The sequence below is a fragment of the Oncorhynchus kisutch genome, linkage group LG16, assembly GCF_002021735.2.
Source record: "Oncorhynchus kisutch isolate 150728-3 linkage group LG16, Okis_V2, whole genome shotgun sequence".
NCBI classification, from domain to species: Eukaryota; Metazoa; Chordata; class Actinopteri; order Salmoniformes; family Salmonidae; genus Oncorhynchus; species Oncorhynchus kisutch.
The window spans coordinates 7,494,132-7,518,939 of record NC_034189.2 but is presented as its reverse complement, the minus strand read 5'-3'; positions in this window follow the sequence as shown (position 1 = coordinate 7,518,939).

Genomic DNA, 24,808 nt, shown 5'->3' with positions numbered 1-24,808 from the left:
GAATGGACACCCCTCCTCAACAGTAGGATCCAGGTGTACCAGACACAGAATGGACACCCCTCCTCAACAGTAGGATCCAGGTGTACCAGACACAGAATGGACACCCCTCCCCAACAGTAGGATCCAGGTGTACCAGACACAGAATGGACACCCTTCCCCAACAGTAGGATCCAGGTGTACCAGACACAGAATGGACACCCCTCCTCAACAGGAGGATCCAGGTGTACCAGACACAGAATGGACACCCTTCCTCAACAGTAGGGTCCAGATGTACCAGACACAGAATGGACACCCTTCCTCAACAGTAGGATCCAGATGTACCAGATGCATGTTAGTGGCTATGGCTCCATGTATTATCCTCCATTGGAGGTCAGCTGTCCTCTTATCAATAGGCAGTTTATATAATGATCGCCAACAGCCTTTTGGAGAGGCACCTGGACCAAGCACATCCGCCCACTTCCAGGGAAGAGGCATGGGACACCTTTACACATATTCTGTACATGGCCTTCTTTCCCACCTCCTTGACCTCCCCCAGCTCCGGGGTATCGAAGGAAAGCAGCATCCCCATGTCCTCTTCAAATGCCCCCATCGCAGCACTAACAATCAGTGCAGGGAACACATAATCCAGACCCTCCTTCCACTGATCAGAATTGGAAGTGTCAGTCACATACTGCAGATGAAGCACTGGCAAGGAGTCGCAGACCTCATCGACGACCTTCCTCAGTAGGCGAGATGATCGGATCCCCACTCTTTCTCCCAGCTCCTCCAATCTGCTCCTGCTCCGCATCAGATGACCCAGCTTGGTACAACCCACGCCTAACAGGCATGAACATAGTCTGGCTGAACCCAGAACACGGGACTGGATGGCAGTGTTGTGAAAAAGAGGCTCTTCAAAAAGCCACATCCCTGGTGGCGTGCAGGCCTTACGGGACTTGACAAAGACTCTCCAAGCCTGCATAACAGACTCATAAAATGGAGTCAGGCCAGTAAAATCACCCCCCTCCAGCTTTAAGAGGAAAAGATGCTTGTCTAAGCCCAAACAGCCCGCTCTCCTCATCAATATGTAGGCTGTTTCGACCCAGCTAGAACAGTCTCTGGGCTGCTTGGAGCCTGAAAGCCGTGATCCTAGAGGAAATGTCCACCAGGCCTTGCCCACCCTCGTGCAGTGGCAGGTACAGGGCTGCAGCTTTAATCCAGTGTTGTCCAGACCAGAAGAAATTGACAAGGGTCCTCTGAAGCTCTTGTATCAGACCCTTTGGTGGCTGTAAAATCATTAGTCTGTGCCACAAGGGTGGAAGCAGCAAGATTATTAATTACCAGGACCCGTCCCCTATAAGACAGCTGGGGCAGCACCCATTTCCACCTTGACAGTCTGGCACACACTTTCTCCGCTACACCCTCCCAGTTCTTTTTTTGAAAGACATCAGAGCCTAGAAAAAAAACCAAAATCTTCATCCCATCTCTGCCCCACTGAAGCCCCCCTGGTAACCATGGAGTGGACCCCATCTGAAGCTGACTTGCCCACAGCGCTTCACTCTTTCCCCAATTGACTCTAGCTGAGGAGGCCCCCTCATACACCTTTAAAGTGTTTGAGAGAACCTTAACATCCTCACCCCCTGTAATAAAAACTATCACGTCATCTGCATACGCAGACAGTGCCATCGTGGGACCCTTCATTACACCTGGCACAAAGAAACCAGTAAGCTTCACTCTTAAAAAACAAAGCATTGGTTCAATCGCCAGACTGCATAACTGCCCTGAAATTGGGCATCCCTGTCTGATGCCCCTTTCGACAGGGATGGGGCAACTTAAACCACCACCCACCTTCACCATACACGAGGCTCCAGCATACAGTAAATTCACCCAAGACAGAAAAACATCCCCAAACCCAAAGGCTTTCATTGTTTTAAACAAGTACTGGTGGTCCACACGATCAAAAGCCTTCTCCTGATCCAACGAAAGTAAACCCACATTTACATCAGACAGTTTACAAATGTCTAAAACATCTCTTATCAGAAACAAGGTGTCAACAATAGAGCGATCAGGTACACAGTAGGACTGGTCCTTGTGGATCAACAATCCCAGATACTCTTTCAACCTGTTTGAGAGACATTTAGAAACTATTTTATATTCTGCGCACAGCAAAGCAACAGGTCTCCAATTTATGAGAGCCAAATCCCCCTTTTTTGGCAACAGTGAAAGCACCGCACGTTGACAGGATACAGGAAGAGAACCCTCATGAAAAGATTCACACAGCACTTCATAAAAATCCTCCCCAACAGACCCCCAAAAGTGCTCATAAAACTCAGATGGTAAACCATCGATGCCAGGGGCTCGGCCTGATGAGAGCTGCATAACTGCTGTGGACAGCTCCTGCAGTGTAATGTCAGCATCCAATGCGACTCTCTGCTCAGTTCCCAATTGAGGAAGACCATGTAACAACTGTTCAGTACACAGAGTCACAATCCTCCGCCTTATAAAGGGACGAGTAGAAATCCCCGGCATGTTGACGCATCTCAATATCATTTGTGGTCACCTTCCCTTCAGGGAGACGAAGGCAGACCATCTGTTTACGTTGCAATGTCGACTGTCCTAGGTTAAAAAAAAAAGCACTAGGAGCATCCATATCCTTGAGGGAAGCGAAACGAGACCTAATCAAGGCACCCTTCACTCTTTCATGCAGAAACGATCTCAGTTCATGTCTCTTGTCCTGTAAGTTCATGACTAGTCCAGGGTCATTCTGAGTGAGCAGCTTCAATTCAATAGATTTGATGTCCTGTTCAAGGGCCTTGATAGTCTCTTTAACTTCACTAGTTTGAGACAGAGCAGTATACTGTTGACAAAATACTCGTATTTGGGCCTTCCCAACCTCCCACCATTGTCTCAAGGACTCAACATTCCCTTTTATACCCCTCCATTTTTCCCAAAACAACAAAAACCTGTCACAAAACATGACATCATGTAACAATTTAACATTAAAAAAGCAGTAAGGTGATGACCTTCGTGGACAGGACAAGTGAATATCAACAGTAACCATATGATGATCAGAGAAACCCACAGGAGTAATGGCACACTTTCCAACCCTACTACAGTATTGCTCAGATACATGCAACCTGTCTAAACTTGCTGCACTGACACGACCTTCATTAATTTTTAGCCATGTGTACTGCCTAACTTTGGCATTCCTTACTCTCCACACATCAGAAAGCTCAAACTCAGTTAACAGACCAGACAGGCAAGTGGCTGACCGCAGGTGAGGTTCTTCAGCGGTGCGATCAACAGTAAAATCCACAGTACAGTTCCAGTCCCCCCCCCTAAAACCATACACCCCTCTTGGTCAGACTGTCTTAAGGTTTCCTTTAGTTGATCAAATACAGCAATACGCTCTGTACCCTCATTAGGAGCATAAACATAAAAATATATATAAAAACCCCATAACATCCACCTTGACCAATAAAACCATAACATCCACCTTGACCAATAAAACCATAACATCCACCTTGACCAATAAAACCATAACATCCACCTTGACCAATAAAACCATAACATCCACCTTGACCAATAAAACCATAACATCCACCTTGACCAATAAAACCATAACATCCACCTTGACCAATAAAACCATAACATCCACCTTGACCAATAAAACCCGACCCTTGACAATCTCTGTTGTAGATACCACAGTCACCCCTAAGCCTGAGGAAAATGAAATTTTAACCCCAGTACTGAAATTAGTACCATGACTGAGTACATGCTGTCCCTCCCACCACATACCCCAGTCAACCTCATTTTCCTCATCGCTATGTGTCTCCTGTAGGAAAACTACATTAAGCCTTTTCTGTTTTATTACTTCTAATACCCAAGCCCTCTTATTCCTGTCCCTTCCCCCATTCATATTGAGAGAACCTCCATGTAGAAAAGAGAAAAGAAAAGCAGAAGAAACCAAGGAGAAAAAAGACACCCTATGAAGCATGATCATCATCATTATTTTTTTTCCTTCTCTTAACCTGAACACGTTTCCCACCAACTTTTGCTGCTGCAACAGCAGTAATACATTTCCTCAAGCGAAACCGCTTCTTCTCACTCAGCTGGTCTAACCCCACCGTCTTCTGTAACATCACAGCTGACCTCACAAACTTATCAACATCAAAATAATCTGCCAATTTGAAAGATTTCCCAAAAGTCTGATCCAGAAACCCATTTACCTCCTCTAGATCATAAACTGAGTCCTCACCAGCAGCTGTCATATCTAAAGAGATATCCATATCATTCTCCCGATCCTCAGCTGAGACCACAGACAACTGACTCCCCTCTACCACACCCCTTTCAACACTCCCCACTTGCACCTCATCACTCGTACCAAGCATCTCCTCCACTACCTTGGAGACTAGCCCCACCTGAACATCACTACTCATAGTGGGCATCTCCTCCACTACCTGGGAGACTAGCTCCACCTGAACATCACTACTCATAGTGGGCATCTCCTCCACTAACTGGGAGCCTAGCTCCACCTGAACATCACTACTCATAGTGGGCATCTCCTCCACTACCTGGGAGACTAGCCCCACCTGAATATCACTACTCATAGTGGGCATCTCCTCCACTAACTGGGAGCCTAGCTCCACATGAACCCCAGCACTCATAGTGGGCATCTCCTCCACTACCTGGGAGACTAGCCCCACCTGAACATCACTACTCATAGTGGGCATCTCCTCCACTACCTGGGAGCCTAGCTCCACATTAAAACCCTCCTGTACCTCATTACTCGTAGTGGGCATCTCCTCCACTACCTGGGAGCCTAGCTCTGCATGAACCCCAGCACTCGTAGTGGGCATCTCCTCCACTACCTGGGAGCCTAGCTCCACATTAAAACCCTCCTGTACCTCATTACTCGTAGTGGGCATCTCCTCCACTCCCAGGGAGCCTAGCTCCACATTAAAACCCTCAACTGAGGCCACAGACCCCTGACTCCCCTCAGTCACATCCCTCTCAACACTCCCCACTCAACACTCCCCACTCCTCACTCGTACCGGGCACCTCCTCCACTACCCCCTCCTTTACCCCAGCACTCGTACTGGGCACCTCCTCACCAGTCTGAGGAACTGGCTCTTCAGATACATCCTTACCTTCTACAACAAAAATTTTCTGCTGCATAACGTTTCCCTCTAATACAAGTTGCAACCCCGTGCCCTCATCACGGATAACTTGTTCCTCAGCAACAGGTGCTTGTGGCGGCTCTACCGCTGTCGGCCCACCTCTCTCTACATCAGTGGGCCCAGGCGTTACAAGGCCCACCTCTCCCTACATCAGTGGGCCCAGGCGTTACGAGGCCCACCTCTCCCTACATCAGTGGGCCCAGGCGTTACGAGGCCCAGCTCTCTCTACATCAGTGGGCCCACGCGTTACGAGGCCCAGCTCTCTCTACATCAGTGGGCCCAGGCGTTACGAGGCCCACCTCTCTCTACATCAGTGGGCCCAGGCGTTACGAGGCCCACCTCTCTCTACATCAGTGGGCCCAGGCGTTACGAGGACCACCTGCGCCCCTCCCTCGGCCTTCTCCCTTTTCGGGCAAGCATGTTGTTTATGACCAACATCTCCACACTCAAAAACCGTTGACTACCCGTACTAGCATAAGCCATATACAGTCTATTATCATAATTGATTTTAAACGATAACTCTAAAGTTTGCTCCTGTGAGTCCAAAAACATAAACACCTGTCGCCGAAATGACATTACCTGTTTCAACGCCGGGTGTTTGCAACCCAACGGGACAACCTTAATTGAACTGGCGAACTTCCCAAAGCGCAATAACTCGCGCTCCAATAGCTCATTTGGAATAAACGGCGGTACATTTGAAATCGTTACCCTTGTTGACGGAGAAAAAAGCGGCGTAACTTGAATAAACATTCCTTTAAGAAATACACCATGCTCAACCATCCGATCAACAAGACACTCTCCTTTAAGAAGTACACCATGCTCAACCATCCGATCTACTAGACACTCTTCTTTAAGAAGTACACCATGCTCAACCATCCGATCAACCAGACACTCTTCTTTAAGAAGTACACCATGCTCAACCATCCGATCAACTAGACACTCTTCTTTAAGAAGTACACCATGCTCAACCATCCGATCTACCAGACACTCTTCTTTAAGAAGTACACCATGCTCAACCATTCGATCAACCAGACACTCTTCTTTTAGAAGTACGATCAACAAGACGCTCTTCTTTAAGAAGTACACCATGCTCAACCATACGACCAACTAGACACTCTTCTTTAAGAAGTACACCATGCTCAACCATCCGATCTACCAGACACTCTTCTTTAAGAAATACACCATGCTCAACCATCCGATCAACCAGACACTCTTCTATAAGAAGTACACCATGCTCAACCATCCGATCAACTAGACACTCTTCTTTAAGAAGTACACCATGCTCAACCAACCGATCTACCAGACACTCTTCTTTAAGAAATACACCATGCTCAACCATACGACCAACTAGACACTCTTCTTTAAGAAGTACACCATGCTCAACCATACGACCAACTAGACACTCTTCTTTAAGAAATACACCATGCTCAACCATCCGATCAACTAGACACTCTTCTTTAAGAAGTACACCATGCTCAACCATACGACCAACTAGACACTCTTCTTTAAGAAGTACACCATGCTCAACCATCCGATCAACTAGACACTCTTCTTTAAGAAGTACACCATGCTCAACCATCCGATCTACTAGACACTCTTCTTTAAGAAGTACACCATGCTCAACCATTCGATCTACCAGACACTCTTCTTTAAGAAGTACACCATGCTCAACCATCCGATCTACCAGACACTCTTCTTTAAGAAGTACACCATGCTCAACCATCCCATCTACCAGACACTCTTCTTTAAGAAGTACACCATGCTCAACCATCCCATCTACCAGACACTCTCCTTTAAGAAGTACACCATGCTCAACCATCCGTTCTACCAGACACTCTTCTTTAAGAAGTACACCATGCTCAACCATCCCATCTACCAGACACTCTCCTTTAAGAAGTACACCATGCTCAACCATCCCATCTACCAGACACTCTCCTTTAAGAAGTACACCATGCTCAACCATCCCATCTACCAGACACTCTCCTTTAAGAAGTATACCATGCTCAACCATCCGATCTACCATACACTCTTCTTTAAGAAGTACACCATGCTCAACCATCCGATCTACCAGACACTCTTCTTTAAGAAGTACACCATGCTCAACCATCCCATCTACCAGACACTCTTCTTTAAGAAGTACACCATGCTCAACCATCCCATCTACCAGACACTCTCCTTTAAGAAGTACACCATGCTCAACCATCCCATCTACCAGACACTCTCCTTTAAGAAGTACACCATGCTCAACCATCCCATCTACCAGACACTCTTCTATAAGAAGTACACCATGCTCAACCATCCCATCTACCAGACACTCTCCTTTAAGAAATACCACCACAGCTTTATTCATCCGGGATGCATAAGCAACATTCTCATATCCCACCTTCTCTCCTTCCTCCAGAAACTCCTCCACCGTGACAGTAGCTTCAGTAACACACCTAAAGCCGTGCTGAAGTGACAGGGACGGCATCCCCATTCAGGCTGCCATCCCCATTCGGGCTGCCATCCCCATTCGGGCTGCCATCCCCATTCGCGCTGCCATCCCCATTCAGGCTGCCATCCCCATTCGCGCTGCCATCCCCGCCAAAATCAGGGTAATTTCGATACGAAAAACAAAATAATTAATTCTACCACAACAACAAAAAATAACCTTAATCAGCACAGAAGAAAACCAAAAAAATGCCACCAAGAAATAGCAAACCGAAAAAAAGTTGTGAATATCTAACTCTCCACAACACACGCACTCCTTCACTCAAACAATTCCCAGCATGCACCAATCTCTCCCAGCATACAGAGACAGAGACAGAGAGAGACAGAGAGAGAGACAGAGAGAGAGAGACAGAGAGAGAGAGAGAGAGAGAGAGGACAGAGGAGGAGAGAGAGAGAGAGAGAGAGAGAGAGAATGAGAGAGAGAAAGAGAGAGAGAGAGAGAGATCAAACAATTCCCAGCATGCACCAATCTCTCCCAGCATACAGAGACAGAGACAGAGAGAGAGAAATGAATCGGCTACTTAAAGGTATAAAAAGTGAAACTGTATTTATCTTAAACAGAACTGCCATTTCACAGCGCAACATAACTATTTGTAGAAAAGGCCCATGGAGTTGGTGGAATAATCCTTTAATTCATGTCCATTTACTCAGCTGGGCCAGGGGCCCTTTAATTAGGTCAGGTGGAAATGACCGACAGATCTCAACTCCATAAAAGGAGGAAATGGCCATCGCCTGATCTCGCTGCTTTCTCTTCCTTAACTCCGTCTGATCCAGACGTTCTGTGCGTCCATGAATCCACCGACTCTGTTACCTTTCATCGGAACTATCTGTGGTGATCGGGGGAGCTATCAGTTATTGCTGATCGTTATTACCGTGTAATGTGAATTGTCAATGATCACGGCCCCATGGATCCTCATAGGCCAATTATGTAATCGATATGGTTCATGTGTAATGAAATGAATTATATGTACACACGAAGACAATTGAAAGAGTGAAATGAGAAACGTCATTGATTGTTTGCTAACTGATCGACTTTGATACCAAACTATATTATAGATTGAATAATAATAATAATTTTCATGATTGATGATAAATAGTTACGAGCCTAAATGACTCGCTGATGATTACTATTGACTTATTAATGAACTGGACTGTTGAATTCCCTAAATTATGTTAATAATGAATGATATGATTTGATCTTTGATTATGAATTTGATTGGATACATGTTATTTGTTTCCTTTGTGATGCAGCACAGACTACTCAGCAAATATACCACTTTATGGTTAAAGGAATTCCTGCCTCAGTCTCATCCATTCCTCTGTCACCTGACACGTGACCACCTGTTCACCTTCACTGTCAGTCATCCTACCTGTCCAGCTACCCACACAGATTCCACTAATCTTTCACTATTGTACTAACTATTTGTTCCATTGGTGTTGAGAATCTTGTCAGAGGTTCAGAAAAAAGACAGGGCATATGGGGACAGAGAGAGAGACAGAGGGAGAGAGAGAGAGAGAGAGAGAGAGGAGGAGGAGAGAGATATATGAGTGAAAGAGACAGAAACAAAGCAAGGCCTCAAGGTGAGCTTTCTTTCTCTCTCTTCTCCCGTCTCTTTCCTTCATCTCTCTCTCTAACTCTGTCTCTCTACCTCCATCCCTCTCTCTCATCCATCACTCTCTCTTTCCTTAATCTCTCTCTCTAACTCTCTGTCTCTACCTCCATCCCTCTCTCTCTCATCCATCGCTCTCTCTTTCCCTCATCTCTGTCTCTCTACCTCCATCCCTCTCTCTATCATCCATCTCTCTCTCATCTGCCCATCTCTCTCTCTCCATTCTCTCTCCCTCCTTTCTCTCTCCCCCTCTTTCCCCCTCATTATCTCTCTCTCTCCCTCCATCTATCCCCCCCTCTCTCCTTGCTCTGCTCTCCTCTTGTTTGGGCGAAACAGAGTGAAGGATGAAAAGCTGGAGGCGAGAACAAAAAAATGCACAGGATGGAGAGAGAGGAGGAGGTAAGGGGAGAGAGAGAGAGGGGGGATGGAAGAGAGGATCAGAGAAGAGTGGCGTTAGGGAGAGAGAGGAGGTGGTAAGGGGAGAGAGAGAGAGGGGGGATGGAAGAGAGGATCAGAGAAGAGTGGCGGTAGGGAGAGAGAGGAGAAGGTAAGGGGAGAGAGAGAGGGGGATGGAAGTGAGGATCAGAGGAGTGGCGGTAGGGAGAGAGAAGGGGAGTGAGGGGGAGAGAGAGAGAGGGGGGGGGGGTGGAAGAGAGGATCAGAGAAGAGTGGCGGTAGGGAGAGAGAGGAGGAGGTAAGGGGAGAGAGAGAGAGAGAGAGAGAGAGAGAGAGAGAGAGAGAGGGACGATGGAAGAGAGGATCAGAGAAGAGTGGCATTAGGGAGAGAGAGGAGGAGGGAGGGAGAGAGAGAGAGAGGGGGGGGTGGAAGTGAGGATCAGAGAAGAGTGGCGGTGGGGAGAGAGAGGAGGAGGTAGGGAGAGAGAGAGAGAGGGGGGGGGTGGAGGGATGGAGAGAGAGAAACAGGGAGAGAGATGGGAGGGTGAGAGAGGGGGAGGGATGGAGAAAGGGAGAGAGAGGAGAGAGGAGAGAGGGAGAGAGAGAGTGGGGGGTGGAGGGATGGAGAGAGAGAGACAGAGAGAGACAGAGAGAGAGAGAGAGAGAGAGAGAGAGAGAGAGAGAGAGAGAGAGACAGACAGAGAGAGAGAGAGAGAGAGAGAGAGAGAGAGAGAGAGAGATGGTGTTGATGGTATCCTCAATGAAATGATCAAATATACAGACAACAAATTCCAATTGGCTATACTAAAACTCTTTAACATCATACTTAGCTCTGGCATCTTCCCCAATATTTGGAACCAAGGACTGATCACCCCAATCCACAAAAGTGGAGACAAATTTGACCCCAATAACTACCGTGGAATATGTGTCAACAGTAACCTTGGGAAAATCCTCTGCATTATTATTAACAGCAGACTCGTACATTTCCTCAATGAAAACAATGTACTGAGCAAATGTCAAATTGTCTTTTTACCAAATTACCGTACAACAGACCATGTATTCACCCTGCACACCCTAATTGACAACCAAACAAACCAAAACAAAGGCAAAGTCTTCTCATGCTTTGTTGATTTCAAAAAAGCCTTCGACTCAATCTGGCATGAGGGTCTGCTATACAAACTGATGGAAAGTGGTGTTGGGGGTAAAACATACGACATTATAAAATCCATGTACACAAACAACAAGTGTGCGGTTAAAATTGGCAAAAAACACAAACATTTCTTCACACAGGGTCGCGGGGTTAGACAGGGATGCAGCTTAAGCCCCACCCTCTTCAACATATATATCAACGAATTGGCGAGGGCACTAGAAAAGTCTGCAGCACCCGGCCTCCCCCTGCTAGAATCCGAAGTCAAATGTCTGCTGTTTGCTGATGATCTGGTGCTTCTGTCACCAACCAAGGAAGGCCTACAGCAGCACCTAGATCTTATGCACAGATTCTGTCAGACCTGGGCCCTGACAGTAAATCTCAGTAAGACCAAAATAATGGTGTTCCAAAAAAGGTCCAGTCACCAGGACCACAAATACAAATTCCATCTAGACACTGTTGCCCTAGAGCACACAAAAAACTATACATACCTTGGCCTAAACATCAGCACCACAGGTAACTTCCACAAAGCTGTGAACGATCTGAGAGACAAGGCAAGAAGGGCATTCTATGCCATCAAAAGAAACATAAATTTCAACATACCAATTAGGATTTGGCTAAAAATACTTGAATCAGTCATAGAGCCCATTGCCCTTTATGGTTGTGAGGTCTGGGGTCCGCTCACCAACCAAGACTTCACAAAATGGGACAAACACCAAATTGAGACTCTGCACGCAGAATTCTGCAAAAATATTCTCCGTGTACAACGTAGAACACCAAATAATGCATGCAGAGCAGAATTAGGCCGATACCCACTAATTATCAAAATCCAGAAAAGAGCTGTTAAATTCTACAACCACCTAAAAGGAAGCGATTCACAAACCTTCCATAACAAAGCCATCACCTACAGGGAGATGAACCTGGAGAAGAGTCCCCTAAGCAAGCTGGTCCTGGGGCTCTGTTCACAAACACAAACACACCCTACAGAGCCCCAGGACAGCAGCACAATTAGACCCAACCAAATCATGAGAAAACAAAAAGAGAACTACTTAACACATTGGAAAGAATTAACAAAAAAACAGAGCAAACTAGAATGCTATTTGGCCCTACACAGAGAGTACACAGCGGCAGAATACCTGACCACTGTGACTGACCCAAAATTAAGGAAAGCCTTGACTATGTACAGACTCAGTGAGCATAACCTTGCTATTGAGAAAGGCCGCCGTAGGCAGACATGGCTCTCAAGAGAAGACAGGCTATGTGCTCACTGCCCACAAAATGAGGTGGAAACTGAGCTGCACTTCCTAACCTCCTGCCCAATGTATGACCATATTAGAGAGACATATTTCCCTCAGATTACACAGATCCACAAAGAATTCGAAAACAAATCAAATTTTGAAAAACTCCCATATCTACTGGGTGAAATTCCACAGTGTGCCATCACAGCAGCAAGATTTGTGACCTGTTGCCACGAGAAAAGGGCAACCAGTGAAGAACAAACACCATTGTAAATACAACCCATATTTATGCTTATTTATTTTATCTTGTGTCCTTTAGCCATTTGTACATTGTTAGACCACTGTATATATATATAATATGACATTTGTAATGTCTTTACTGTTTTGAAACTTCTGTATGTGTAATGTTTACTGTTAATTTTAGTTGTTTTTCACTTTATATATTCACTTTGTATGTTGTCTACCTCACTTGCTTTGGCAATGTTAACACATGTTTCCCATGCCAATAAAGCCCTTGAATTGAATTGAATTGAATTGAGAGACAGAGAGAGACAGAGAGGCCATGAGAATTAGAGTAGGATAAACGTAGATAAACTTAGATTTTATAAAGGATAAAACCCTTTACATCAAAACCATTTTTTACCACCAAGGACAAACAAGAACAATCTTGTAACAAACCAAAAGGTGCAGAAGAAACAAACCTGTAAATCCCATCCAACACATCACTGAGTGAGTAATGTTCAGTCTGAACCTACTTCTGAAGTCCAAAAAAAGTTAAAGACAATAATCTCTAGATCATTTTGTTATGTAAAAGCTTTGTAAATAAAGCCACTAAGCTTCTAGGACAGACCAGACCGGGCTGCATCTTCAATTAGCACTGAAGTGTGAAGTGAGAGGTGTGAACTCTTGAGCCTAACAATGTCAGTTTCACTGCCTCCCCCACCCAAATACAGAGGCTTTTGTAGCTCCCATGGCTTCCCCCTGTGCTGATGTCACCACAGTACCCCTTGGAGGGTACAAATAAAACGACGCGCGACAGAAATATCCTCCTCAAACTGATGCTGACCTTTGGAACAGCTAATAAATCCTTGTAATACAGCCCACACCTTCACAGTAAATCCATGTAATATGGCCCACACCTTCACAGTAAATCCATGTAATATAGCCTCCACCTTCACAGTAAATCCATGTAATATAGCCCACACCTTCACAGTAAATCAGCCCTCAGAGTTTAGCTGCCCCCCCCCCCGAACCAGATACAGAGGCCTTTGAAGCTCCCTGCACCAAGGTGTATCCCTGTGCTGATGTCATCATCACATCACAATACAGTTCCCCTGGGATATTACAAAACAACACTGAGCACGGAGCACAAAGATAAACTCCAGAAGCTGTTTGCTGACTGGTAAAAAGAGGGGAACACAGTGTTATATTAACCAGACTATCCCCTGGTACAGTGCTATATTAACCAGACCATCCCCTGGTATACTAACCATACCATCCCCTGGTACAGTGCTATATTAACCAGACCATCCCCTGGTATATTAACCAGCCCATCCCCTGGTACAGTGCTATATTAACCAGACCATCCCCTGGTATACTAACCATACCATCCCCTGGTACAGTGCTATATTAACCAGACCATCCCATGGTATATTAACCAGACCATCCCCTGGTACAGTGCTATATTAACCAGACCATCCCCTGGTATATTAACCAGACCATCCCCTGGTACAGTGCTATATTAACCAGACCATCCCCTGGTATATTAACCAGACCATCCCCTGGTACAGTGCTATATTAACCAGACCATCCCCTGGTATATTAACCAGACCATCCCCTGGTACAGTGCTATATTAACCAGACCATCCCCTGGCACAGTGCTATATTAACCAGACCATCCCCTGGTATATTAACCAGACCATCCCCTGGTACAGTGCTATATTAACCAGACCATCCCCTGGTATATTAACCAGACCATCCCCTGGTACAGTGCTATATTAACCAGACCATCCCCTGGTACAGTGCTATATTAACCAGACCATCCCCTGGCACAGTGCTATATTAACCAGACCATCCCCTGGTATATTAACCAGACCATCCCCTGGTACAGTGCTATATTAACCAGACCATCCCCTGGTACAGTGCTATATTAACCAGACCATCCCCTGGTATATTAACCAGACCATCCCCTGGTACAGTGCTATATTAACCAGACCATCCCCTGGCACAGTGCTATATTAACCAGACCATCCCCTGGTATATTAACCAGACCATCCCCTGGTACAGTGCTATATTAACCAGACCATCCCCTGGTATATTAACCAGACCATCCCCTGGTACAGTGCTATATTAACCAGACTATCCCCTGGTACAGTGCTATATTAACCAGACCATCCCCTGGTACAGTGCTATATTAACCAGACCATCCCTGGTACAGTGCTATATTAACCAGACCATCCCCTGGTACAGTGCTATATTAACCAGACCATCCCCTGGTACAGTGCTATATTAACCAGACCATCCCCTGGTACAGTGCTATATTAACTCGACCATCCCCTGGTACAGTGCTATATTAACCAGACCATCCCCTGACACAGTGCTATATTAACCAGACCATCCCCTGACACAGTGCTATATTAACCACACCGTCCCCTGACACAGTGCTATATTAACCACACCATCCCCTGGCATGACACAGTGCTATAAGAGCTCACTACTCCTATGTCATGACAGAGGGTATTGGCCCAGGGTGGAAAAGTCAGAATCCTAGACACTGAGGACATTGAAACAACCTCTATCAACGTGGTGCAGGGCCTCCTTAAACAGTGCCAGCAGGACTTCCTGGATCAAAGAGAGAACAGCAGGAAGTGGTCTCTCTCTGTGATGACTTCCTGGATCAAAGAGAGAACAGCAGGAAGTGGTCTCTCTCTGTGATGACTTCCTGGATCAAAGAGAGAACAGCAGGAAGTGGTCTCTCTCTGTGATGACTTCCTGGATCAAAGACAGAGAACAGGAAGTGGTCTCTCTCTGTGATGACTTCCTGGATCAAAGACAGAGAACAGGAAGTGGTCTCTCTCTCTGTGATGCCTTCCTGGATCAAAGACAGAGAACAGGAAGTGGTCTCTCTCTGTGATGACTTCCTGGATCAAAGACAGAGAACAGGAAGTGGTCTCTCTCTCTGTGATGACTTCCTGGATCAAAGACAGAGAACAGGAAGTGGTCTTTCTCTGTGATGACTTCCCCATCCTGAGTGAGTCTGATCACACCTCTTCAAACTGTCCTTCAGATGAGGATAGACCCCCTCCCCCTCCCCCTCCCCGGCACTGAACACACCCAGGTCCCACAACTGCACTGCTCCTCCATCATGGAGAGAGACCTGGTGAGGCTCAGAGTGCTAGTCCACACAATCCAGACAGAACAAACCCACTAAACATAGCAGCACAACAACACCCCCCCAACAAGACCCAGAGGGCGGAAGGTGGAGATGGACGGCTGAGGGTGGCCACAGCACTCAAGGGAGTGATTGAAAAAGCTTCTTCAACATTCCCTAACATGCCATTGGTTATCTCCACTCTGCCACCATACAGCGGGTGAACGCAACCATTTTGACTGTGCCTCAGAACCTAATGTCTACCTGGCCCACCACTCCACCCTGGACTTGAGTAGCCTTTATGACCAGGTCCACCTCTACAAAACCTCATGTCTACCTGGCCCACCACTCCACCCTGGACTTGAGCAGCCTTTATGACCAGGTCCACCTCTACAAAACCTCATGTCTACCTGGCCCACCACTCCACCCTGGACTTGAACAGCCTTTATGACCAGGTCCACCTCTACAAAACCTAATGTCTACCTGGCCCACCACTCCACCCTGGACTTGAACAGCCTTTATGACCAGGTCCACCTCTACAAAACCTAATGTCTACCTGGCCCACCACTTCACCCTGGACTTGAGCAGCCTTTACGACCAGGTCCACCTCCACATGGCAGCCATCCCAACATCTGCCAGGACCTCACACAGGAACAACAGAGCAGCGGACTCCCCACACAAACCAACAAGACACCCTCCCAGACCTGAAGGACCTGCACTGAGAGGACCCATGCCAAGAGGACCTATACCCAGAGCAACGCATCACCTGCCAAACCCCAACCAGCTGAGACCACCCCAAACATAGCCTGGCCACACCTTACATAGGCCCCCCCAAGATTAGACCTATGCCCCTTCTGCCCCCCCCCCCCATGCCCCTTACCCCTGCGGCAAGGACATCAACCTGACAGCAGGACATCTGCCCAGGCCGTGAGCAGAGCAACAGGCCCAACCCCCACTATTACACCTACCCAAGCCCCATCCTGCAACAGACCCAACCCCCACTATTACACCTACCCAAGCCCCATCCTGTAACAGGCCCAACCCCCACTATTACACCTACCCAAGCCCCATCCTGTAACAGGCCCAGCCCCCACTATTACACCTACCCAAGCCCCATCCTGCAACAGGCCCAACCCCCACTGTTACACCTACCCAAGCCCCATCCTGCAACAGGCCCAACCCCCACTGTTACACCTACCCAAGCCCCATCCTGCAACAGGCCCAACCCCCACTATTACACCTACCCAAGCCCCATCCTGTAACAGGCCCAACCCCCACTGTTACACCTACCCAAGCCCCATCCTGCAACAGGCCCAGCCCCCGCTATTACACCTACCCAAGCCCCATCCTGTAACAGGCCCAGCCCCCACCATTACACCGACCCAAGCCCCATCCTGCAACAGGCCCAACCCCCACTATTACACCCAGCCAAGCCCCATCCTGCAACAGGCCCAACCCCCACTATTACACCTACCCAAGCCCCATCCTGTAACAGGCCCAACCCCCACTATTACACCTACCCAAGCCCCATCCTGCAACAGGCCCAACCCCCACTGTTACACCTACCCAAGCCCCATCCTGTAACAGGCCCAACCCCCACTATTACACCTACCCAAGCCCCATCCTGCAACAGGCCCAACCCCCACTGTTACACCTACCCAAGCCCCATCCTGTAACAGGCCCAACCCCCACTATTACACCTACCCAAGCCCCATCCTGCAACAGGCCCAACCCCCACTATTACACCTACCCAATCCCCATCCTGTAACAGGCCTAACCCCCACTATTACACCTACCCAAGCCCCATCCGGTGACCTAAGAGGTATGTATCAGATGCTCAACATGCTCTGCTCACACCTACTGTGATGGTCGGGGCCTTAAACACACAAAAACAACACTAGACACTATGGGACACAAAGCTATTACTATCTCAACCTGGAACATACAAGGTCTGAGGTCATCTGCCTTTGGCCTAAAGAGCAGGAACCCAGACTTCATCAAAGATATTGGAAATACAGACAAACTATTAGAAACCTGGTATAGAGGAGATGGACCCACTGGTTGCCCTCTAGGTTACAGAGAGCTGGTAGTCCCATCCACCACACTACCAGGTGGGTGGTATAGAGGAGATGGACCCACTGGTTGCCCTCTAGGTTACAGAGAGCTGGTAGTCCCATCCACCACACTACCAGGTGGGTGGTATAGAGGAGATGGACACACTGGTTGCCCTCTAGGTTACAGAGAGCTGGTAGTCCCATCCACCACACTACCAGGTGGGTGGTATAGAGGAGATGGACCCACTGGTTGCCCTCTAGGTTACAGAGAGCTGGTAGTCCCATCCACCACACTACCAGGTGGGTGGTATAGAGGAGATGGACCCACTGGTTGCCCTCTAGGTTACAGAGAGCTGGTAGTCCCATCCACCACACTACCAGGTGGGTGGTATAGAGGAGATGGACCCACTGGTTGCCCTCTAGGTTACAGAGAGCTGGTAGTCCCATCCACCACACTACCAGGTGGGTGGTATAGAGGAGATGGACCCACTGGTTTCCCTCTAGGTTACAGAGAGCTGGTAGTCCCATCCACCACACTACCAGGTGGGTGGTATAGAGGAGATGGACCCACTGGTTTCCCTCTAGGTTACAGAGAGCTGGTAGTCCCATCCACCACACTACCAGGTGGGTGGTATAGAGGAGATGGACCCACTGGTTTCCCTCTAGGTTACAGAGAGCTGGTAGTCCCATCCACCACACTACCAGGTGGGTGGTATAGAGGAGATGGACCCACTGGTTGCCCTCTAGGTTACAGAGAGCTGGTAGTCCCATCCACCACACTACCAGGTGGGTGGTATAGAGGAGATGGACCCACTGGTTTCCCTCTAGGTTACAGAGAGCTGGTAGTCCCATCCACCACACTACCAGGTGGGTGGTATAGAGGAGATGGACCCACTGGTTTCCCTCTAGGTTACAGAGAGCTGGTAGTCCCATCCACCACACTACCAGGTGGGTGGTATAGAGGAGATGGACCCACTGGTTTCCCTCTAGGTTACAGAGAGCTGGTAGTCCCATCCACCACACTACCAGGTGGGTGGTATAGAGGAGATGGACCCACTGGTTGCCCTCTAGGTTACAGAGAGCTGGTAGTCCCATCCACCACACTACCAGGTGGGTGGTATAGAGGAGATGGACCCACTGGTTGCCCTCTAGGTTACAGAGAGCTGGTAGTCCCATCCACCACACTACCAGGTGGGTGGTATAGAGGAGATGGACCCACTGGTTGCCCTCTAGGTTACAGAGAGCTGGTAGTCCCATCCACCACACTACCAGGTGGGTGGTATAGAGGAGATGGACCCACTGGTTGCCCTCTAGGTTACAGAGAGCTGGTAGTCCCATCCACCACACTACCAGGTGGGTGGTATAGAGGAGATGGACCCACTGGTTGCCCTCTAGGTTACAGAGAGCTGGTAGTCCCATCCACCACACTACCAGGTGGGTGGTATAGAGGAGATGGACCCACTGGTTGCCCTCTAGGTTACAGAGAGCTGGTAGTCCCATCCACCACACTACCAGGTGGGTGGTATAGAGGAGATGGACCCACTGGTTGCCCTCTAGGTTACAGAGAGCTGGTAGTCCCATCCACCACACTACCAGGTGGGTGGTATAGAGGAGATGGACCCACTGGTTTCCCTCTAGGTTACAGAGAGCTGGTAGTCCCATCCACCACACTACCAGGTGGGTGGTATAGAGGAGATGGACCCACTGGTTTCCCTCTAGGTTACAGAGAGCTGGTAGTCCCATCCACCACACTACCAGGTGGGTGGTATAGAGGAGATGGACCCACTGGTTTCCCTCTAGGTTACAGAGAGCTGGTAGTCCCATCCACCACACTACCAGGTGGGTGGTATAGAGGAGATGGACCCACTGGTTGCCCTCTAGGTTACAGAGAGCTGCTAGTCCCATCCACCACACTACCAGGTGGGTGGTATAGAGGAGATGGACCCACTGGTTTCCCTCTAGGTTACAGAGAGCTGGTAGTCCCATCCACCACACTACCAGGTGGGTGGTATAGAGGAGATGGACCCACTGGTTTCCCTCTAGGTTACAGAGAGCTGGTAGTCCCATCCACCACACTACCAGGTGGGTGGTATAGAGGAGATGGACCCACTGGTTTCCCTCTAGGTTACAGAGAGCTGGTAGTCCCATCCACCACACTACCAGGTGGGTGGTATAGAGGAGATGGACCCACTGGTTGCCCTCTAGGTTACAGAGAGCTGGTAGTCCCATCCACCACACTACCAGGTGGGTGGTATAGAGGAGATGGACCCACTGGTTGCCCTCTAGGTTACAGAGAGCTGGTAGTCCCATCCACCACACTACCAGGTGGGTGGTATAGAGGAGATGGACCCACTGGTTGCCCTCTAGGTTACAGAGAGCTGGTAGTCCCATCCACCACACTACCAGGTGGGTGGTATAGAGGAGATGGACCCACTGGTTGCCCTCTAGGTTACAGAGAGCTGGTAGTCCCATCCACCACACTACCAGGTGGGTGGTATAGAGGAGATGGACCCACTGGTTGCCCTCTAGGTTACAGAGAGCTGGTAGTCCCATCCACCACACTACCAGGTGGGTGGTATAGAGGAGATGGACCCACTGGTTGCCCTCTAGGTTACAGAGAGCTGGTAGTCCCATCCACCACACTACCAGGTGGGTGGTATAGAGGAGATGGACCCACTGGTTGCCCTCTAGGTTACAGAGAGCTGGTAGTCCCATCCACCACACTACCAGGTGGGTGGTATAGAGGAGATGGACCCACTGGTTGCCCTCTAGGTTACAGAGAGCTGGTAGTCCCATCCACCACACTACCAGGTGGGTGGTATAGAGGAGATGGACCCACTGGTTGCCCTCTAGGTTACAGAGAGCTGGTAGTCCCATCCACCACACTACCAGGTGGGTGGTATAGAGGAGATGGACCCACTGGTTGCCCTCTAGGTTACAGAGAGCTGGTAGTCCCATCCACCACACTACCAGGTGGGTGGTATAGAGGAGATGGACCCACTGGTTGCCCTCTAGGTTACAGAGAGCTGGTAGTCCCATCCACCAAACTACCAGGTGGGTGGTATAGAGGAGATGGACCCACTGGTTGCCCTCTAGGTTACAGAGAGCTGGTAGTCCCATCCACCACACTACCAGGTGGGTGGTATAGAGGAGATGGACCCACTGGTTTCCCTCTAGGTTACAGAGAGCTGGTAGTCCCATCCACCACACTACCAGGTGGGTGGTATAGAGGAGATGGACCCACTGGTTGCCCTCTAGGTTACAGAGAGCTGGTAGTCCCATCCACCACACTACCAGGTGGGTGGTATAGAGGAGATGGACCCACTGGTTGCCCTCTAGGTTACAGAGAGCTGGTAGTCCCATCCACCACACTACCAGGTGGGTGGTATAGAGGAGATGGACCCACTGGTTGCCCTCTAGGTTACAGAGAGCTGGTAGTCCCATCCACCACACTACCAGGTGGGTGGTATAGAGGAGATGGACCCACTGGTTGCCCTCTAGGTTACAGAGAGCTGGTAGTCCCATCCACCACACTACCAGGTGGGTGGTATAGAGGAGATGGACCCACTGGTTGCCCTCTAGGTTACAGAGAGCTGGTAGTCCCATCCACCACACTACCAGGTGGGTGGTATAGAGGAGATGGACCCACTGGTTGCCCTCTAGGTTACAGAGAGCTGGTAGTCCCATCCACCACACTACCAGGTGGGTGGTATAGAGGAGATGGACCCACTGGTTGCCCTCTAGGTTACAGAGAGCTGGTAGTCCCATCCACCACACTACCAGGTGGGTGGTATAGAGGAGATGGACCCACTGGTTGCCCTCTAGGTTACAGAGAGCTGGTAGTCCCATCCACCACACTACCAGGTGGGTGGTATAGAGGAGATGGACCCACTGGTTTCCCTCTAGGTTACAGAGAGCTGGTAGTCCCATCCACCACACTACCAGGTGGGTGGTATAGAGGAGATGGACCCACTGGTTGCCCTCTAGGTTACAGAGAGCTGGTAGTCCCATCCACCACACTACCAGGTGGGTGGTATAGAGGAGATGGACCCACTGGTTTCCCTCTAGGTTACAGAGAGCTGGTAGTCCCATCCACCACACTACCAGGTGGGTGGTATAGAGGAGATGGACCCACTGGTTGCCCTCTAGGTTACAGAGAGCTGGTAGTCCCATCCACCACACTACCAGGTGGGTGGTATAGAGGAGATGGACCCACTGGTTGCCTCTAGGTTACAGAGAGCTGGTAGTCCCATCCACCACACTACCAGGTGGGTGGTATAGAGGAGATGGACCCACTGGTTGCCCTCTAGGTTACAGAGAGCTGGTAGTCCCATCCACCACACTACCAGGTGGGTGGTATAGAGGAGATGGACCCACTGGTTGCCCTCTAGGTTACAGAGAGCTGGTAGTCCCATCCACCACACTACCAGGTGGGTGGTATAGAGGAGATGGACCCACTGGTTGCCCTCTAGGTTACAGAGAGCTGGTAGTCCCATCACCCACACTACCAGGTGGGTGGTATAGAGGAGATGGACCCACTGGTTGCCCTCTAGGTTACAGAGAGCTGGTAGTCCCATCCACCACACTACCAGGTGGGTGGTATAGAGGAGATGGACCCACTGGTTGCCCTCTAGGTTACAGAGAGCTGGTAGTCCCATCCACCACACTACCAGGTGGGTGGTATAGAGGAGATGGACCCACTGGTTGCCCTCTAGGTTACAGAGAGCTGGTAGTCCCATCCACCACACTACCAGGTGGGTGGTATAGAGGAGATGGACCCACTGGTTGCCCTCTAGGTTACAGAGAGCTGGTAGTCCCATCCACCACACTACCAGGTGGGTGGTATAGAGGAGATGGACCCACTGGTTGCCCTCTAGGTTACAGAGAGCTGGTAGTCCCATCCACCACACTACCAGGTGGGTGGTATAGAGGAGATGGACCCACTGGTTGCCCTCTAGGTTACAGAGAGCTGGTAGTCCCATCCACCACACTACCAGGTGGGTGGTATAGAGGAGATGGACCCACTGGTTTCCCTCTAGGTTACAGAGAGCTGGTAGTCCCATCCACCACACTACCAGGTGGGTGGTATAGAGGAGATGGACCCACTGGTTTCCCTCTAGGTTACAGAGAGCTGGTAGTCCCATCCACCACACTACCAGGTGGGTGGTATAGAGGAGATGGACCCACTGGTTTCCCTCTAGGTTACAGAGAGCTGGTAGTCCCATCCACCACACTACCAGGTGGGTGGTATAGAGGAGATGGACCCACTGGTTGCCCTCTAGGTTACAGAGAGCTGGTAGTCCCATCCACCACACTACCAGGTGGGTGGTATAGAGGAGATGGACCCACTGGTTTCCCTCTAGGTTACAGAGAGCTGGTAGTCCCATCCACCACACTACCAGGTGGGTGGTATAGAGGAGATGGACCCACTGGTTTCCCTCTAGGTTACAGAGAGCTGGTAGTCCCATCCACCACACTACCAGGTGGGTGGTATAGAGGAGATGGACCCACTGGTTTCCCTCTAGGTTACAGAGAGCTGGTAGTCCCATCCACCACACTACCAGGTGGGTGGTATAGAGGAGAGGGACCCACTGGTTGCCCTCTAGGTTACAGAGAGCTGGTAGTCCCATCCACCAAACTAGCAGGTGGGTGGTATAGAGGAGATGGACCCACTGGTTTCCCTCTAGGTTACAGAGAGCTGGTAGTCCCATCCACCACACTACCAGGTGGGTGGTATAGAGGAGATGGACCCACTGGTTTCCCTCTAGGTTACAGAGAGCTGGTAGTCCCATCCACCACACTACCAGGTGGGTGGTATAGAGGAGATGGACCCACTGGTTGCCCTCTAGGTTACAGAGAGCTGGTAGTCCCATCCACCAAACTACCAGGTGGGTGGTATAGAGGAGATGGACCCACTGGTTTCCCTCTAGGTTACAGAGAGCTGGTCGTCCCATCCACCAAACTACCAGGTGGGTGGTATAGAGGAGATGGACCCACTGGTTTCCCTCTAGGTTACAGAGAGCTGGTAGTCCCATCCACCACACTACCAGGTGGGTGGTATAGAGGAGATGGACCCACTGGTTTCCCTCTAGGTTACAGAGAGCTGGTAGTCCCATCCACCACACTACCAGGTGGGTGGTATAGAGGAGATGGACCCACTGGTTTCCCTCTAGGTTACAGAGAGCTGGTCGTCCCATTCACCACACGACCAGGTGGGTGGTATAGAGGAGATGGACCCACTGGTTGCCCTCTAGGTTACAGAGAGCTGGTAGTCCCATCCACCACACTACCAGGTGGGTGGTATAGAGGAGATGGACCAACTGGTTTCCCTCTAGGTTACAGAGAGCTGGTCGTCCCATCCACCACACTACCAGGTGGGTGGTATAGAGGAGATGGACCCACTGGTTGCCCTCTAGGTTACAGAGAGCTGGTAGTCCCATCCACCACACTACCAGGTGGGTGGTATAGAGGCGATGGACCCACTGGTTGCCCTCTAGGTTACAGAGAGCTGGTAGTCCCATCCACCACACTACCAGGTGGGTGGTATAGAGGAGATGGACCCACTGGTTTCCCTCTAGGTTACAGAGAGCTGGTAGTCCCATCCACCACACTACCAGGTGGGTGGTATAGAGGAGATGGACCCACTGGTTTCCCTCTAGGTTACAGAGAGCTGGTAGTCCCATCCACCACACTACCAGGTGGGTGGTATAGAGGAGATGGACCCACTGGTTGCCCTCTAGGTTACAGAGAGCTGGTAGTCCCATCCACCACACTACCAGGTGGGTGGTATAGAGGAGATGGACCCACTGGTTGCCCTCTAGGTTACAGAGAGCTGGTAGTCCCATCCACCACACTACCAGGTGGGTGGTATAGAGGAGATGGACCCACTGGTTGCCCTCTAGGTTACAGAGAGCTGGTAGTCCCATCCACCACACTACCAGGTGGGTGGTATAGAGGAGATGGACCCACTGGTTTCCCTCTAGGTTACAGAGAGCTGGTAGTCCCATCCACCACACTACCAGGTGGGTGGTATAGAGGAGATGGACCCACTGGTTGCCCTCTAGGTTACAGAGAGCTGGTAGTCCCAACCACCACACTACCAGGTGGGTGGTATAGACGAGATGGACCCACTGGTTTCCCTCTAGGTTACAGAGAGCTGGTAGTCCCATCCACCACACTACCAGGTGGGTGGTATAGAGGAGATGGACCCACTGGTTTCCCTCTAGGTTACAGAGAGCTGGTAGTCCCATCCACCACACTACCAGGTGGGTGGGATAGAGGAGATGGACCCACTGGTTTCCCTCTAGGTTACAGAGAGCTGGTAGTCCCATCCACCAAACTACCAGG